General features: G+C 34.3%; 1 protein-coding gene across 4 annotated transcripts in view; it reads right to left on the minus strand.

Annotated features, from left to right (window-relative positions):
- Window positions 1–18,323, minus strand: part of LOC120634862 (irregular chiasm C-roughest protein-like) — a 105,763-nt gene extending 87,440 nt beyond the window's left edge. For all 4 annotated transcript variants that reach the window (XM_039905700.1, XM_039905698.1, XM_039905702.1 and 1 more), the window contains exon 1: window positions 18,182–18,323. The gene's annotated coding sequence lies outside the window, so the exon portion shown is untranslated. The remainder of the gene's footprint in view (window positions 1–18,181) is intronic.
- Window positions 18,324–18,736: the final 413 nt, after the last annotated feature.

Raw genomic sequence — 18,736 nt, forward strand, 5'->3', positions numbered from 1 at the left:
TGACTGGAATCTTTTACTCTTTAGTATATCCGTACATATGACCTCTCCAGTGTATTGGTGCGCTGCAACAAACACTCCAGGGTTTGATTACCTTCCTACTTCCTAAGAAGATCAATATATATTCTATAACACGCTGGTTACGTGACTACATACTAAGTATAAAATATGGGGTAGTATAAGATAACATGAGTGTATATACAAAATACCGTCATTCGCACACTTGATATTTATATTCACTCGCTTTGTTATTCTCAAACATTATTTGATGCTGCTTGGTTTAGTATTATAAACGTAATCGCCATATTATTTATCATAAATTTTTAATAGAACGTATAAGTATCACTTATAAGTACCACTTAAACTTGCGAATTTTTAGTGGCGGTGCGGTTCTACGTTCGCGTTAATTACGTTTTTAATTACAAATCCCGTGAAAACCGTCTGTTTTCCTGGGATAAATAGTAGCCTATGTTACTTTCTGTCCTTTCCACTTATTCTATACCACCAATCAATTTGATTGCAAGCTTGGTTAGTGCGTAAAGAAAGGACAGAGAAAAAATCAAACACACTTTCGCATTTAGGTATATTGAGTGAATGAACGTATACACTTTTATAAAAATAAAAAAAAATTGTGATTGAATGGTTGAGAAAAACAGATAAAAACAATCCTTGATGCGTATTATATATCATGCTAAAATTTCAGCTCGATCGGTGCAGAAATTTTTTAGTATATGAAGCGTACACAAACCTACATAACATTGTTATATATAGATAGAATAATTGTGAGATAGTAGTTACAATAAAATATTATTATTGGTAAGATTTGTAAAAACTTAGGAATATATTGCATCTGTAGGAATATTCGGTAGGTTAATAATGGTAGGTCCGTTATATTATTATGATTGATTAGAAAGTCGACGAGTTGTAACCATAGAAAATTACGTCCTCTTATAAATATTTTGAGAACAGAATCACCAAACCGTGAAGCTTCATAAAATCGCGTCGCCCCATTGGGCACAATATACAAATCTATTAACAAAGTTTACACTCTGGCACCTCGGCCGATTAATTGTAACGGATGCTTATCGGCGAATTTCGGATGTTTTGTAGCTAATTCGAACCGGTTTACGATCGATTTACACTAACCGATTCGATTCATTATCGGCATCAGATTGCGATTCGCAGCGCATGTAATTTTTTTTTTTTTTGGAAATGAAGTAAAGTAATCTAGTTCACACTTAAACGCATGGGCAATTTATTTGTAACGGATGCTTATCGGAAAATTTAGGATGTTTTGTAGCTAATTCGAACCGGTTTACGATCGATTTACACAAACCGATTCGATTCATTATCGGCATCAGATTGCGATTCGCAGCGCATGTAATTTTTTTTTTTTTTGGAAATGAAGTAAGTAATCTAGTTCACACTTAAACGCATGGGCAATTTATTTGTAACGGATGCTTATCGGCGAATTTCGGATGTTTTGTAGCTAATTCGAACCGGTTTACGATCGATTTACACTAACCGATTCGATTCATTATCGGCATCAGATTGCGATTCGCAGCGCATGTAATTTTTTTTTTTTTGGAAATGAAGTAAAGTAATCTAGTTCACACTTAAACGCATGGGCAATTTATTTGTAACGGATGCTTATCGGCAAATTTCGGATGTTTGTAGCTAATTCGCACCGGTTTACGATTGATTTACGGATTTACACTAACCGATTCGATTCATTATCGGTATCAGATGCGGATTCGACATCGCATGTAATATTTTTTTTATAGTACATATGTAAAGTAATCTACTTTACACATAAACGCCTCGGCACCGGATGCTTTTCGACAATTTTCGGATGTTTTGTAGTTAATTACGACTGATTTTCACTAACCGATCTATTATCGATATCAGATTCAGATTCGACATCTTTTATCATTGACTAACGAACTTTTTTATTTGCGAAGGCTTCGCATGGATAAAAGAAATCGTTTGGATAAAAATTTTGTCAGAAGCATGGTCAAGAAGACAATAACTTTTTATCATTGCGAAGAATTTCATGTATTTAAGAATACTGATATTTGGACAGCCAAATAGCGCAGTGGGCAGCTACCCCGCTTTCTGAGTCCAAGCCGTGGGTTAGATTCCCACAACTGGAGAATGTTCGTGTTAGTAACATGAATGTTTTTCAGTGTCTGGGTGTTTATCTGTATATTATAATTATTTATGTATATTATATTCATAAAAAATTGGTTGTCTGTAAAGTCGGCTTCCTGACGATATTTGCACGTGACAACGTCGTAAGAAAATACTGATGGAATGGTTGCATTTTTCAAAAGAAAATTTTAATTTTATTTGTTTGATAGATATTATCGTTGCTATAAACAATTAACACCATATTTACTTTTCACTGCACTTCATCCTTGCCGAAAACATGTAAATGTATTATTGTATAGAAGCTGTCCACGCGGACGCATCGCTCACTCAAGTAGGAGAGGCTCCATCGAATTATAAGACTTTGTCACCTCAAAAATACTCATGAGCAATCTTAGTACCCATATCACAAGCTATGCTTACTTTGGTGATATATGGCGATGTGTTTACAGTCGTAGTGTATATTTAATTTATTATACTCAGCATCTTAAGCAATGTAGTGGGAAAATTCCTTATTTTTGCCCACCACTTCTAATTTTTGACCGTTAACACTGCAATTTGTTACAGTGGTGGTGTAAGTAATAGATGTTTAGAAAAAACACCTGTTAAATTTTAAATTGAAAGTATTATATTTTCATTGAATAAGTAGGGCGACTAATTTCTTTTAATTTTTCTTACCAGGTATGGGGTTATGTAATTAACAATTTTTTGTATTATATATTACTATTACCGATTAATATTATATTGTAATATATAAATTTCTCATGCTTTATTTTAATTCATTTTCGCGACTATTAGAAATGTGCTTGGAATGAACCAAGGTTGACTGGCCGAGAAAGCTTAGCATTCAGTTTTGTACATTATATTTTTTATTGTGCAACAAAGTTGCAAGTAAAAAAAAATTAATATGTCACATTCCGTCTTTCTGTTTATCCGCTAACTTCTAAACCACGCGACTGACATTGATTTGGTTTTCAATATGCGTTTCGATATATTTTTTTTTTCATAATATTAAGGTTTAGATATAAATGACGTAAAAACAACCACTTTTTGATAAAAATAACTAAACGGTTACATTTAGGGTAAGTACCTGCTGTGCTGTTTCCTATTGCTTTTTTTTTTAAATTATTTTTATACTTAGCTACTCTTTAGAAAAAAATCCAGATAAATTAAATAATATCTTCATTTTTCTGTAGATTTCGTTCAAGAAGATTAATATATAATTATATATTTTATTGCGAACTCACCATCCTCACCAAAACTAGCACCACCACGCAGATAGAAGAAAAAAATTGAAATCTGCATTTAAAAAGTGCATTCATTTGATATGTAGGTAAAACACATATACAAATTATAGCATAAATTCTTATTTACTTACTAATATTATAAATGCGATGCGGTGAGAGCGCATTGGGTAGGAGCTCGACTTCACTTTCGGGAGTTTTGTGCGTTTTAAGTAATTAAAATATCACTTGCTTCAAAGGTGAAGGAAAACATCGTAAGAAAACCTGCATACTGCAAAGTTCTACATAATATTCTCAAATGTGTGAGGAGTCCACCAATCCGCAGTGGGCCAGCGTGGTGGACTACGGCCTTATCTGTCATTGTCGGAGGAGACCCGTGCTCTGTAGTGGGCCTGTAATGGGTTGATGTAATGATGATGATGATGATTATAAATGCGAATGTGTTTCTGTTTGTATGTTTGTTTGTCCTTCCTTCACCCTCTAATTAAGCAACCATTAACTTGATTCTTCGTATAGAGTTATTTGAAAGGACGGAGAGTAAGAAAACTTAGCAACTAGTTATTTATAAATACGAATATTAAAAAATTAAAAATTAGAAGATGCCTCTGCCGGGCTTTGTACCCTGGACATCCCACGTAAAACCACAGCACACCGCTGCGCCAGAGGTCGTCAAACACACATATCTCTTTCAATTACCACTCCGTAGTGTCATACAGGAATTGTAAATTAACAGTTATTAAAATGTTTCCATGCGAGCAATGTATAATTGGACGCCGCGCAATTAAGCAGTTTCACACTGCCGCCGCTGAGTCAGCTATTTGATATTCAGCACTCGGAATCACGGGTATAGTTCAAGTGTAACGCACCCTTAGTTATTGACGTTTTTTCGGTTGAAAGATATAAGTTATTTCTCGAAAAGAACATACTGTTCACTTAAAAGTGATAAAAGGTTTACAATCAATTCTTAAAATCTACACAGAACGCATGCACACATTATATATATATAACAGTATTTCTATGGTGAAGTTACAAATTAGGAGTTCTAGATATAGTGAATGACTAACTTATCAATAAGTATGTAAGTGAAATGGTGATAGTCGGGGCCGGGTTCGAATCCCAGCACCGCTAACTTTTCTAAGTTATGTGCGTTTTAAGTAATTAAAATATCACTTGCTTTAACGGTGAAGGGAAACGTGAGGAAACCAGCATGCCTGAGAGTTCTACATAATTTTCACAAAGGTATGTGGAGTCCACCAATCCGCACTAGGCTAGCGTGGTGGCCTTGACCCCTTCTCGTTGTGGGAGGAGACCCGTGCCCTGTAGTGGGCCGATAATGGATTGATATGATGATGATGTAAGTAAAAGAGAAAAAAGGTGATATATTATGAAAATTAAGCTTAATTTGTTATACTCCGCGAACAGCAGGAGAATCTGTATGGTGTAATTTATAATTACTTCAATCCGTATACTCCACACCAAACAGACCCTCGGCAATGTACCCTCTACGCACATTTCGCTCCGAAACCCGAGCATCCTCAGAAGACTTTACAATGAAGTCAATGAGTCAATTTTAGTAAAACGCCTCGTTGGTTTGTTAATAATCAAGTTTGAAGCTGTGACAGATTTTTAAGGCCGAAACAGGAATTCCTATTACATTCTGGCAAATGTTGTTTATGCTAATGTCGTAAAGTGCATTGACTCGCAGACATTAAACCCGTGCGACTCAAAAACAATATTATTACTGTTAATATTATAAATGCAAGTGTGTTTGTTGGGTTGTCCTTCGATCACGCAGCAACGGAGCAATATAATCACGTGATTTTTTTTAACAGATTATTTATGGAGATTTAGTGACTGGGTTTCTTTTTACGCCTGAATAAAGCATATTTGGCTTTGTTTGGTATGTCATACTCTCATGTGCCAAGTAAAATGTAGAAATTTACTAGGTACTTTATAAAAGGGAATCGTGTGCAAAGCATATCTATATTTAGTAATTTTTACATTTCACATCCTTGAAAATGTTGTAGAAAATATTTATTCCTTGCTTTGCAGTCATATTACAAAGTCGGTTGTTTTGTCAAAATTTTTGTTTTAAGTTTTTAATAGAACAGAATAGAATATCGCATAATAATATGATATAGAAACTGGATATGGGACGAATATGTTAATTATTGACTCTGCTGTTTTTGTGAAATATTGTGCAATATACACAAGAACTTTTGACGACCTCCCTGGCGCAACGGTCAGCGCTGTGAATTTAAGTAGGTTTCAGGGTCGATTCCTGGCAGAGGCAAGGTGGGTAATTCCTGAATTTTCTCTGGTCTGGTCTGGTGGGTGGGGCTAGTTACCACCCTACCGACAAAGACGTGCCGCTAAGAGATTTAGTATTCCGGTGCGATGTCGTGTAGAAACCGATAAAAGGTACGACTGCCATACTGCCTAACAGGTTAGCCCGGTAATATCTTAGTCTGCATCATTACTTACCACTTACTTACAAACTTAGCAGTCAAGGGCTAACTTGTAGTGAAAAAATAACTTTTCTACAGTATTTTAAACGCGCTGTTTTATTCTATTCGATCTACAGTCTAGATAATATTCTAAACGTTTTTAACTCTATACAATAGTGACAAAAACTGAAAACATATCGGTAAATAAGGCGGTTTTGAAACAGCTCGTTAAATTAGACACATATTCCATAATTATTGGCTGGTGTGAAAGACCGGTACTTTGATTGATATCGTCACCGCATCGCATCGCTCGCACTGTCTATAGGGGTCAATAAAGTTGATTGGTTGCATACCATTCAACTTAATTTTTAGCATAGAGTTAGTTCGAAAGACGGACGAATCAACTTGGGATACCTTTTGTCCCTGGAAAACAACGGTTCCCACGGTATTTTTTAAAAACCTTAACAAACGCTGGCAACTGCTCTTTTTAACCCCCGACGCAAAACGAAGACGTGCGTCTGTGCGTGCGTGCGTACGTACTTGCGTGCGTGCGACTGAGGTTCTGTGGCTCCCGAACGAATAAACCGATTTTTTTTTAATTTTAAACATGTATAAATCGGGAGGTTTCTTTACTATGTTTGATGAAAATCAGTCCAAGGTCACCTCAAATTGGCGTATGACATATATTTTCCCTCCCTCTATATGGGTATCCAACAAAAGGCCTTGACTATGATATGATGACAAATTTAAAATCCAAGATGGCCGACACCACAAAATGGCGAACTGTATCCTTTTTTTAAATCTGCCTAAAATAAAAATTGAAATTCAGCGGTTCTTTTAATTTTTTCTTTTATATATTATTTTAACGATTACCGGAAGATACTATAATATATTTATTCACTACGTACTTTAAGAAGACTTTAACAAAGCATATAAATAAGTTTACAAATGCTATGTAGTAGGGATACTAGGGTACCATGTACCCTTGATATTATATGGATAAGTAAATAAAACTTTATTCATACATCTGTACTCGACTAGCGACCTCGTTATGTCAATAAATTTTCGATACACCTTTTGCAACAACAATAATGTACCCAATTACCAACAGAGGTAGGTCTGTTGGAATATTCTTTGCTTTGTAAACGTGAGCGTACATCTAGGGAGGTCAGAAATAAATTTTGTATTAAAAAATCTATTTTTATTTTTTTAAGTAGGTCTCCTCTATAAGCATTTTTGACATGTCAAGTGTGGTTGTAGTGACGCTTTATTGTTTTTTTTATTCCTCTACAGATTAGTCCTTGACGGCAATCTCACTTAGTACTAAGTGATGATGCATTCTAAGATGGTAGCGGGCTAACCTGTTAGGGAGTGTGGTAGTCATACCCCTAATAGGTTTCTACCCGACATCGTACCGGAACACTAAATCGCTTAGCGGTAGGGTAGACACAACAACAAGCCACGGCCAAAACCTCCCACCAGGCTAGACCGGGGAAAAGCCAGAATTATTAAATCCCAACTACTCTAGAAATTGTCTTTTAATCCATTAAAACACAATTTCTACCAAGAAGAAGCCTAAAAGAAACTCACTTAATAACATTACAACAACCAATAGAAACCCGATACTGGACATAAGTGTTTTTAGGGTTTTCCAAAATCCCTGGTTTTATATTCGGATTCACCAGTGACTGATACGTTTGATATCGTTTATCTGCCTACTGGAGGATCTACTTACGCTGTGTTCTTCTGTGTTCCAACTTCTCGAAGTTATTTGAGACTATCGTAATAGTTCTACTGCCTCCATAAATAAAATAAATAAATAAATATACTACGACAATACACACGTCGCCATCTAGCCCCAAAGTAAGCGTAGCTTGTGTTATGAGTACTGAGATAGCTGATGAATATTTTTTAATGAATATAATACACATAAATACTTATAATATACAGATAAACACCCAGACACTGAAAAACATTCATGTTCATCACACAAACATTTTCCAGTTGTGGGAATCGAACCCACGACCTTGGACTCAGAAAGCAGGGTCGCTGCCCACTGCGCCACTCGGCCGTCATCCAACAGCTATCTTTCGCTTTAAACAGCGCACCTTATAAACGATTCTTCGTACGCTGAACGCAATTTTATAAGCCTCATCGGACGCACCTAGTTTTTCCATCGTATGAAATGTTTCTGCGAGTAAAACTTCCGATTGTTTCATTTACTTTTAACCTGGTTCGTCATCATCATCATCTAAACCAGTGGCGTGCATAGAAGGTATGCACAGGGTATGCAGATGATATAAAGTGAAGAAAATGTCCGGTACGTGTTATATATGTAACCTATCCTTAGGTTTTGACGTGACAACGTCTTATAATTCGATGGAGCCGGCTGCACGCACGAAAAACATGACGTATGCGGCGTTACCTCGCTCTGAGGCGTTCCATTCAAGGCTTAAAGTGCAAGCGAGAGCGCGGAACGAGCGACAAAGAGGCACAGTCGGCCTCCGCGTTCGACATCTGTCACTCTCCTACTTGAGTGCGCGATGCGTCCGCGTGGACAGCTTCTATACAATAATAAATTTACATGTTTTCGGCAAGGATGAAGTGCAGTGAAAAGTGAATATGATGTCAATTGTTTATAGCAACGATAATATCTATCAAACAAATAAAATTAAAATTTTCTTTTGAAAAATGCAACCATTCCATCAGCAGTGTCAGTAAGCCGACTTTACAGACAACCAATTTTTTTTTAACTCGTTCTGGAGATTTCTTCATTTTATATCATCTGCATACCCTCTATGCACGCCACTGATCTCAACCACATCATACACTGCTGGAAGTAGTATATTTTATAGAAACTTCACGACACACTCGTTAGAGAAAAATAAACTTGAAGTGTGCGCTCACCTTAACAGACAATACACCGTAGTCCAAACTGAATTGGTTACGTCAAATATACTCATATTTTTTTGCTTAATATGGCCACGCATACATTCTGCAGATTTGCGTAGGCGATTGGTAAATCGATAGGCAAAAGACGTCAAGGCACACGTCTAGGAGACGTGCTGTATATTTATTTCATTTCCGGACCAGTTTAAAATTGCCTCTTACTAGAAACGGAGGTATAAAAAACTATATTACATTATAAACTATTTGTCAATTATAGCTTATTTGGTTATTAAAAAATGTGTCGATACATTATTTAATACATACTATTAAATAATGTATCGATAGGTCTAGGACATATTATGTAACAGTATAAAGTACGAGTCGCATTCGAGCAAAAAATATTTTTTATATACAAAACGTTTTACTATCTTATTATATATACTATTATATAGGAAGTGTCATCTTATCTTACATATCGATGTCGATTAATTTGTATTGTTTAAAATGCCTTCACTACCTTCACTTCACTGTTACTATCAGCGCAGTCGTACGTGGTCGTATTGTCAGATATACCTAGACTGGCAGAAGCTGAATAAATCAATAATGGACGCACACTATATTCGTTTTTGACCCAGTGGTCTGATACTTTGGTAGAAGGGAGCGTTGAAGTATAGCCCACTTTGCTTTTTGGGCGACAGGCAATAAATTGCTATTTAATAAATCATTGAACAATAGATGTTATCTATTAGTAGATAGAGTTTATTTTTATTTATTTATTTTTATATAAGCGTTGAAAATGTTATTTTACGATTGTTATAAATAGTCACGATGTTATTTTTATGGATAATTCGCTAATTACCTATTGGTACAAAGGAATTCCTTTACGTTTTGATAACACAAAGGCCTCCTCTGTACTAGAAGAGTGAAATAGCTTATAATAGCTTAAATAAGCTTTTTTTTTAACTGATACGCTTGGGCTAAGGATTTTTACATGATTAGTAAGTTGCCACTTGCTTTTTAATAAGAGTAATCGAGATTATCACATATATTCAGTAGAAATATCAGTATAAATTAGTAATACGAACGATACCGGGTAATTTGCAGATAAATTATTATAGAATATTAATTTGACGGCCGATTGGCGCAGTTTGCAGCGACCCTGCTTTCTGAGTCCAAGGCCGTGGGTTCGATTCCCACAACTGAAAAATGTTTGTGTGATGAGCATGAATATTTTTCAGTGTCTGGGTGTTTATATCATAATTATATATACGAGAATATTAAAAGTATTTATGTATTATATTCATAAAAATATTCAACAGCTATCTTGGTACCCATAACACAAGCTACGCTTACTTTGGGGCTGGATGGCGATGTGTGTATTGTCGTAGTATACATTATACATTATATCCTAAAATTTAAATATAATACCAAGAAAAACGTAGGTACTTCCAATTATAGTTAGACCTCTAAACTTTGAAATTTCTTCGTCGAAAAAAATTTAAGCGAAACTTGCAGAGCGGACAACCATAGTCAGACATTTGGTTAAAAATAACATATCTTTTTCGCTGTAAATTATATTAATAGTTTACGTGCTTTTATCAGCATGCGTGTTTTTAGCAGCACTTAGGATCTTATTTCTTTTTTTGCATTCGTTTCTGCAACAGACACGTCGCAATCCCAATACCGCAGGGACAGTTTTGAGAAATGTTTCGATTTTTATTACTCTTACTTTTGTTTTAATTCCAATTTTAATTTTGATAAATTTTCATTTTTACTTTTTGGACGTAATTATTTAATCAAATTAGGAAAAATTGAGAAGAGGCGTAAATATGAAAACCTGGATAGCAGCTTCATTTTTGTGCCTTTTGGAGTAGAGACTTTGGGACCGTGGGGTCCGGAGGCAAGAGCCCTTTTCAAAGAATTATCGAAAAGGGTTATCGAGTCTACCGGTGATCCTAGAACGGGCAGTTACCTTGGCCAACGAATTAGTTTGGCCATCCAAAGGGGCAATGCTGCCAGCATCTTAGGAACTGTGCCTCGCTGCGGTGGTTTCGAGGACATTTTAGATTTTATTTAGTTTTAAATAGTTTATTTTAGGTTATATTTATAATTAGAAATTTATTCATGTCTAATGATTATGGGTGAAGCTTCAAATAAATTATTATTATTATTATTTGTATTTATGTACATTACATACCTTAAATATTCTCTAAATTCTCTTAAATATTCTCTATAATAATAATAATAATAGTTTTTAAAACCCATAGACGGCACAGCTTTAGTTTTAAGTTACGAAATGTAGTTTTAACTATCTCACTGCAATGGAAAAAAATTTCTTTGATTTCGATTGAAACGCCTACCTAGTTTTAGTGTCTCTCTGGACTTTGGAAATTGGTGGTGATTCCCCCCGTGCCTCAGAGAGCACGTTAAGCTGTCAGTCCTGCGCCTGATCTCTTGCAGGTGAAGCCGGATCTACCATCGGATTATGACTTTTTTTTTTTTTTTAATATATAGACAAGTGCTTGACTGCAATCACACCTGATGGTAAGTGATAATGCAGCCTAAGATGAAGCGCGCTTGCCTAGAAGATGCCTATTCACTCTTGATTTGAAGGTACCCAGATTATAGGTATCGGGGAAGACGGAAGATGGGAGGGCATTCCAGGCCTTTGCGGTGCGGATCAGACAGGACAAAGCAAAACGCTACGGACGTGTTGATGGTATTTCAACCATGTAACGGTGCAGATTCTTTCGGTGACGGTACAAAGAGTGCACCTGTGTTTGCTCACACACTTGTGTACTATAATATCGCCCGCAACATAAATGTATCGTACCGCGTTCTGTATATTTAAACAATTTTTTTTTTGTCGATAACTTCAAAAAATTTTATTTGAATATTAAATAAAAGGTCGCTCGACAAAATCCGAAGTAACGCACTTGCAAATTTTTCAAAATTCTGAGCTACCTTTTAAAATTTGAATTTTTAATTGAAACTTTCAGGAACTTATATTTTTTTGGTCTATAAAAATATACCGTAAGGAGAGTTTTCACGTGAGTCTAAAAAAATAGTTTGTTTTTTTGCGCCACCCTACTACTATATATTATATCTAAATTATATATATTTATATTTATATATTACTCTCTCTTGAGACTGACCACCGTAGCCTAAATCGGTCTGGCAAACAGAAGTAGAACTATTCACCTGAGGCCGGGTAAAAATTCTGCCGTCCTTCGGGGTAGGTATTTTAAATTTTCCGTAACTATAACTAGCTAGCCGCAACTGACCTTCCCCACAGGAATATCCAGAGGTAGTCAATTTAGAAAACATATTTTCTGAATTGGCTCAATGTTGGGGTTTTCGTAAAATTCCCCGAGTAATCCAAGCGCATAACGAACCCGTACACTTTTGAACTCAGTTGCTTATGCTTAGTAAATCTATTAAGGCTACGCTGGCCAGTTGGTTTTTGAAATCGAGACACATGTCGTTTTGCACCAAAAATTGTTACAAAACACAATTTGATTCAGTATTTAGTTATTTTGGCAACCTTATATGTACTTTTGGAGATAATGAACACAATGGCCAGTTGCTCTTTGTCATGAGAAAGCGTGGCGAGAATGCATGCTATTTCATTATTACTAACGAGAGTGAAACACGTGTTGTTTTGACCAAAAACTGTTAAATGAATAAACCATTGGTACTATGGTATATATTAAAGCAATACTATTATACAATTTTTGTTTCCTTTATAAATATATTTTTACATAAAGAGTACGCTTGCAATGCACTCACTCACTCTCTAATCTCCTAAGTATGCACCGGAAGTTTGGAACGGAAATGATTATGTTAGTTAAGATATATATTCGCACTCTATTTTTTATTTGCTTGCTTTGTTAAGAATCTGTGAAAATAGGTTTCGTTTGTTTACTGCGCGAAAAGCGCAGCCTTAAATTACCTACCCCAATCAAGAATGGAGCCTGAAACATCTAGCTTATGCAATGGCTACCATATAGGTCGTAAAAAAACTATCAGTCTTCCACGAACTAAACTAAACTCCAGAGAGACTAAAACCGAGATGAAATGAAAAAATCAACTTCAAACACCCAACACCTGCCCTAATTACGTAGGAAAACGTATCGAACCTGTTATACAAAAACCGTAACCACTTTATTGTGCGGATGCAAACAATATTCATCAGTCCTTATGACTATTAAAATAAGGTCGAAATTCTAATGTAGGATTAGTTACGCGGCGGCAATATATTTTGTCGTGCTCTCATCTCAGAGTAAATCTACTTTTTGTTGCAACTACTCACTTGATAGTGTCTTTTTTAGGGTTCCGTAGTCAAATGAGTTTTACCCACGTTAGTTAGATGACCCGAATTAAAAATTCTTGTCTATTTTGAACTCCAAATGATAAATGTTGTAAATACCACTCTGTTTAGAAAGATATTAATACAAATCTTTAATTGACAGGTCTAAAAATATTGCTAAAAATATTGCTACAAAGAACATAGTGCAAACGCTATGTTAAAAAAAAGTCGTTTATTACTACTTTAACTAACTTTTTGTCTTTTTTGGTTTGGTTTTAAGATTTGTGTGCTACTTCTACCATTGTATTTAGTCTGCTGTCACTTAATTATTTATATTATTTCTTATTATAGACTCTATAAAGAAAATTCATAAAAACGACTTTGTATACACCATAAATAACTTAAAATTCTTAATTTCACTCAGATTGAAATAATAAACTGGCATTGCATAGTTAAGGTCTACTTTTGTTAAATTCTGTATTTTAAATTGATTAATTTTTAAGTTCCATATAACTACCGGCTCCTTTGTTTGTTAATTGAAAGACATAATAAATAATACATACATTATTTTGTTTCATTCATTGAGACATATTTTTATTTGAACTTCAATTTGAATTTTATATTTAAGCTAAAATTCAAAGTGCGTATATTTTGGACAAATTAATGATAAGAATAGCTCGACTAAACTTCGAGATAATAAATTACATGAATTTATTATCACAAAAATCAATTATCAAATAGTTTTGCTCGAAATAAAACTATTGGCCAGCAAACATCGATTCTTTTCCAGTAAAGTGAGCTTCACGTTAGTTAACATTTTGAAATTAGTTGCATAACATTATTAGCTTCATGAAATCTATTCATAGTATATATTCTTTGTTGGTTAATTTTTCCTTGCTTTTTTTTTTTTTTTTTCCGAAATACCAATTGTTACCTTCGGTTTCCACGGAATTTGTAAAAAATCGATAAAAACCGGGCGAAGAACGGCAGGCAAAAGCTAGTTTCATAAATACTTTCACATTTACAACTTTAATTTCATAGTACACTAGCTGTTGCCCGCGACTTCGTCTGCGTTTGATTTCGTTTTTAAAGTATTCAGTATCGTTAAGCCTTAAATGAGTATAGTAGTATATATATGTATAACATGTGACTGTCAATTAATTAAAGACAAATAATTTGCATAAAAATAAAATTGCGACTATAATTAAAGATCTAAGCTATCCTATCTCTTAAGTTGGAGCAGACTGCTCACGGTGTGCCAATTTAATTTAAAATCGGTTAAGTAGTTTAGGAGTCCATCGCGGACCAACATCGTGACAGGAGATTTATATATATTACTAGCTGTTGCCCGCGACTTCGTCTGCGTTAGATTTTGTTTTTAAAGTATTCAGTATCGCTAAGCCTTAAATGAGTATAGTAGTATATATATATATATATAACATGTGACTGTCAATTAATTATAGACAAATAATTTGCAATAAAATTAAATTGCGACTATAATTAAAGATCTAAGCTATCCTATCTCTTAAGTTGGACCAGACTGCTCATGGTGTGCCAATTTAATTTAAAATCGGTTCAGTAGTTTAGGAGTCCATCGCGGACAAACATCGTGACAGGAGATTTATATATATTAAGATGATGGAATTGTTAACGCAATGAATGTCATGAAACTGTTATGTGAAATCAGAGGTTTAGACGTGTAATTAATGTCATTAAACTGATTATAATCCACTAATTTCATATGTAAATCCAACTTAAGCAGCCCATCGCTTAAAGGCTCTGCTCTCGATTGTTGTAGCTCTTTTGAGCCTAGCAGTGCTTTATATTAAAACCACAAACAAAATAATCAAATCCCTGGTCTGAGCAAAATGTATTTCCATGGAACAATATAATAAACGCAAAATGTTTTTAAGAAATCCATGCATTTAAGTTTTTGTTACATAACAGATGCACTTTTTAAAACAATAAGTCATTACTCTTTATGCTATTAAGTAAGCGATAAGGCCACCTTTGCGAATATATATATCTTTCCTTTTGTTTGGTTAGCGTTGTTTTCTTTCTGTATATGCAATACAGATCTATTCTGTTACTATTCTACTTATTATTCATTCGTCTTTGAATGCATAATTGGAGTTTTATAATATTACAAGAGTCGATACCCAAACATTAAAACCAATAAGTGGTTTTACCACCATAACCATAAGTGGTCTTATTGATATATCAAATTTAATTAATGTGTAATTAAATAAAAATGTATAGTTTATTATTTTAAAACCAACTTTTGAGTAGGTAACTAAATCTATTAGTTTTTCTGTGTTATTTCTACAGAACCCTACCTTACGCATGACTTGAGACACACTTGACCGTTTTTTTTTTTAAATTTCAAGTCCAGCGTCAACCTTGGTTGTCACTTAATATGTGGCTGCGGCTTTTTTGTGGTTTTAGTTTAATAATAAAATTAAGCATGGCTTTTTTGAAAACCTTAGTGGCTTCTTATGCGTATGCAAACATGATCTTAACTCGGTTTTTTGCTTCGATCAATAACATGTTTTCAAAAAGTGTCCTTGAAGAATAAGTTACCGTTACCATCTTAGAATACACCATCACGTACCACCAGCAGGGCTAGCATGGGCAGGAGACAAAAATTATATCCCCCGATTGTATCCCCTGACAAGGGATATAATTAACGTGACCACCTGCTAAAGCAAGGAAATATGGAGTAGAAGAAGTTTAACCCCGTTTATTATTACATATTAATTATTGGAGTTCTCCTTAAGAATCGATTTTCATATATAAGGCGCCCGGTATGAGAATAATGTGAGGAGTAAAATCTACTGATGAATGAACTCGTTACGTTTTCGCTTTGCGACGTTGCATGCCCGGCAACTGAGATGCGCAAACATGCAACGTCGCTTTCGTTTAATTAACTTATTTTTCCTATTTAAGTTACCAAGGAAACCGAATATTATCTAGGTAAAGAAACACATAAATATATGGGACAGAGTGAGATAGAAAACATTATACATTTTTTTTCCTGTCCTTGTTACCATGGAAACTAAATAATAAACATTATTTGGATATTATTTTCACTTGTGCGCCAGTGCACTGAGAGTTGGCTGTGGGAGAAGATAATTTTTAAACCTTTCCCCCGGGATGTAATTATCTCCTGTCCATGCTGGCCGTGCGGGGATGTAATAAACGTGTCCACTTTAAGCACGGGAAGCTGGAGTAGGAGAAGTTTACTCCCATTTATTATGACTCTTACATTATTTGAATATTATTTTCACTGTGCGCCAGTGCTTTGAGAGTTGATAAAACTGTGGGAGAAGGTAAATTTTTATCCTTTCCAGCCATCCGGGGACATAATTGACACCTGCCCATGCTAGCCGAGCAGGTAAGATTTCAGTTAAGGGCTAAATTTTAAAAAGTGTTCCTTCCCGAATTGGGAGTCTATTTTAGTTCGTTTGCTAGTGAATAAGCAAATATGTAACGCGGTATATCAAATTTTAAGTAAAGACGTACGCATTTTAATATCTTAATTTTCAAATACACATTGTAAAAAGCAGAACCGTTAACCTTTTCTCGTAAACTAAATTTTTCTAACTTTTTGTTATAACAATCTATTCAATACGTTTTTATGTTTTAAAATAAAAAAAAATAAGTTAAAACAAATTGAAACATATATTGATAAATGAAAAGAGATTTTCTTTTTGGATGTATGTTTATATGTATATTTGTTTAAGTTCTTTTTATAATAAGACAAGTACGATAAAGTTGTACTTACATTTAATATGAGATGTATTTCGGGTTCATTATTGTTCAACGATTTTTTATTTGATATATATTTAGCGCATGACTGCCTATACTGCGATACTGGTTGGTAACACACCCAGTTAGGTAGTTAGGTACCATCCACCACCAATCTTCTTCCAAGTTAGCGTTAAGTTGGAAGGGTTAAAGAAGGTTTTTTTTTTGTGTAGGTACCGCTGCTTAATTAAAAAAGGGGTTTTCAAACCGACAATACACTTTATTACAGGAGGGATTCAACGGTATGAAATTTATTTTAAGTTCGTAATTTTGTGTCTTCTAATCAATTTTAAGCATTTTATATATGTAATAAAATGTTAATGTTGGTGTAAATATACTATTTAGGAGTGTGAGTTATATACACATATATGAGTAAAAAAGGCCGCTAACTATGACTTCAATTGTTAAGCTATGTTTTTTTATTTTCTTAATTTTGTTTAACTTTTTTGAGTACAATAAAGATTTCATTTTAATAATTACAAAAGAATACCGATCTATTGAAAGAGTTTTGCGACGTACCTAAGCTACCTAGTAGGTAAATTAATTTATGTAGCGCTTACTGCTGCTTAGTACCTACTTTAAGGCCCCTATATTTTAGGGGCCTTACAGTCTTAAAGAGGGGAGACAATCCGCAATTAAAGCAAAAGCCCACCACGGAATTACATCAGCGTGGAGTTTCACAGCTTAAAATTCCTTTCCTTCCGAAAATGGAGGCCTATGCCCAACTGTGGGATATTAATAGCCTGCAGATCAAGGTTAGACCTAATTTAAAAAAAAAAACTTCAAAGTCAAACTTCTAAAAATATAAATAGAAGTTAAGTAAATAAACAATTAAAATCACTACATCTATAAAGAAGTGTAGCTTAGACACGGGGTATAAAAAAACCTTAAACTTAATAAAAAGATTTTTTTTTTAATTGTAACACCCTTAAACAACCTCTTTATTACATTTTAATGTAAACCGTGTTATTACAAAATTACAAAAAAACGTATTCATTGAGATAAAATCTCTTTATATTTTATTTGTATTTGTTATTTAAACACCATATTTTTTAAAATTTCTAACACAAACTTTTCGTTTAATCTCAAGTTAATAGTATTTACATAATAAGACAAAATTGAGAGAAAAGTAGGAATACAAAAAACGCAACATAGCTTTTTAAATAAACAAACCAAAAAGTAACAATAAATTGTTAATGGATTATTTTGAATTATACAATAAATAGTTTTGTTTATCAAAAAATACTCAACGGAAACTGTCAAACTTTTTACATAAAAACAACAAACAGAACACAAAGTAACAAAAACCATCATTTGAAATAAGAACACAGCAAACATACCTGAATTGAAATCGCAATCCAAACACAACAATAAAGTTCTACACACAGGCACAACAATTCCAAAATATTATGTCAATATCGTAAAACAACAATCGAACAAAACACGAAAGCGCGCGAAACGGTTACGCGGCGCGTCTCTCGCGACATAGGGTTGATACGCGACTGGCGTTGCACCGAGATCAGACCCACAGCATTGCAACTGTGATAAGGCGCACGCATCTGTTGATGGGAAATTATACGTTCTTATACAGTATTCTTAGGTCTGGCCACTTTTGATGCAAACAGCTATGAAATTGAAAGACGAATTAACGAATGAATACACTTTTATTGTACACCACATAAAAATACATGAAAAATTATAAAAAAACAAGTTTACACGCTGTATACAATTAGGCGGCTTCATCGCTACTTAGCGATCTCTTCCAGGCAACCGATGGCGTAAAACACTGCTCAAGACGAGATAAATATATTTATAAACATTAATAACATATATATAACAAACATCTACACAATATTATATATATATGAATATAAATAAATAGGAACAATATGATA

Source organism: Pararge aegeria, chromosome 25 (assembly GCF_905163445.1).
Source record: "Pararge aegeria chromosome 25, ilParAegt1.1, whole genome shotgun sequence".
NCBI classification, from domain to species: domain Eukaryota; kingdom Metazoa; phylum Arthropoda; class Insecta; order Lepidoptera; family Nymphalidae; genus Pararge; species Pararge aegeria.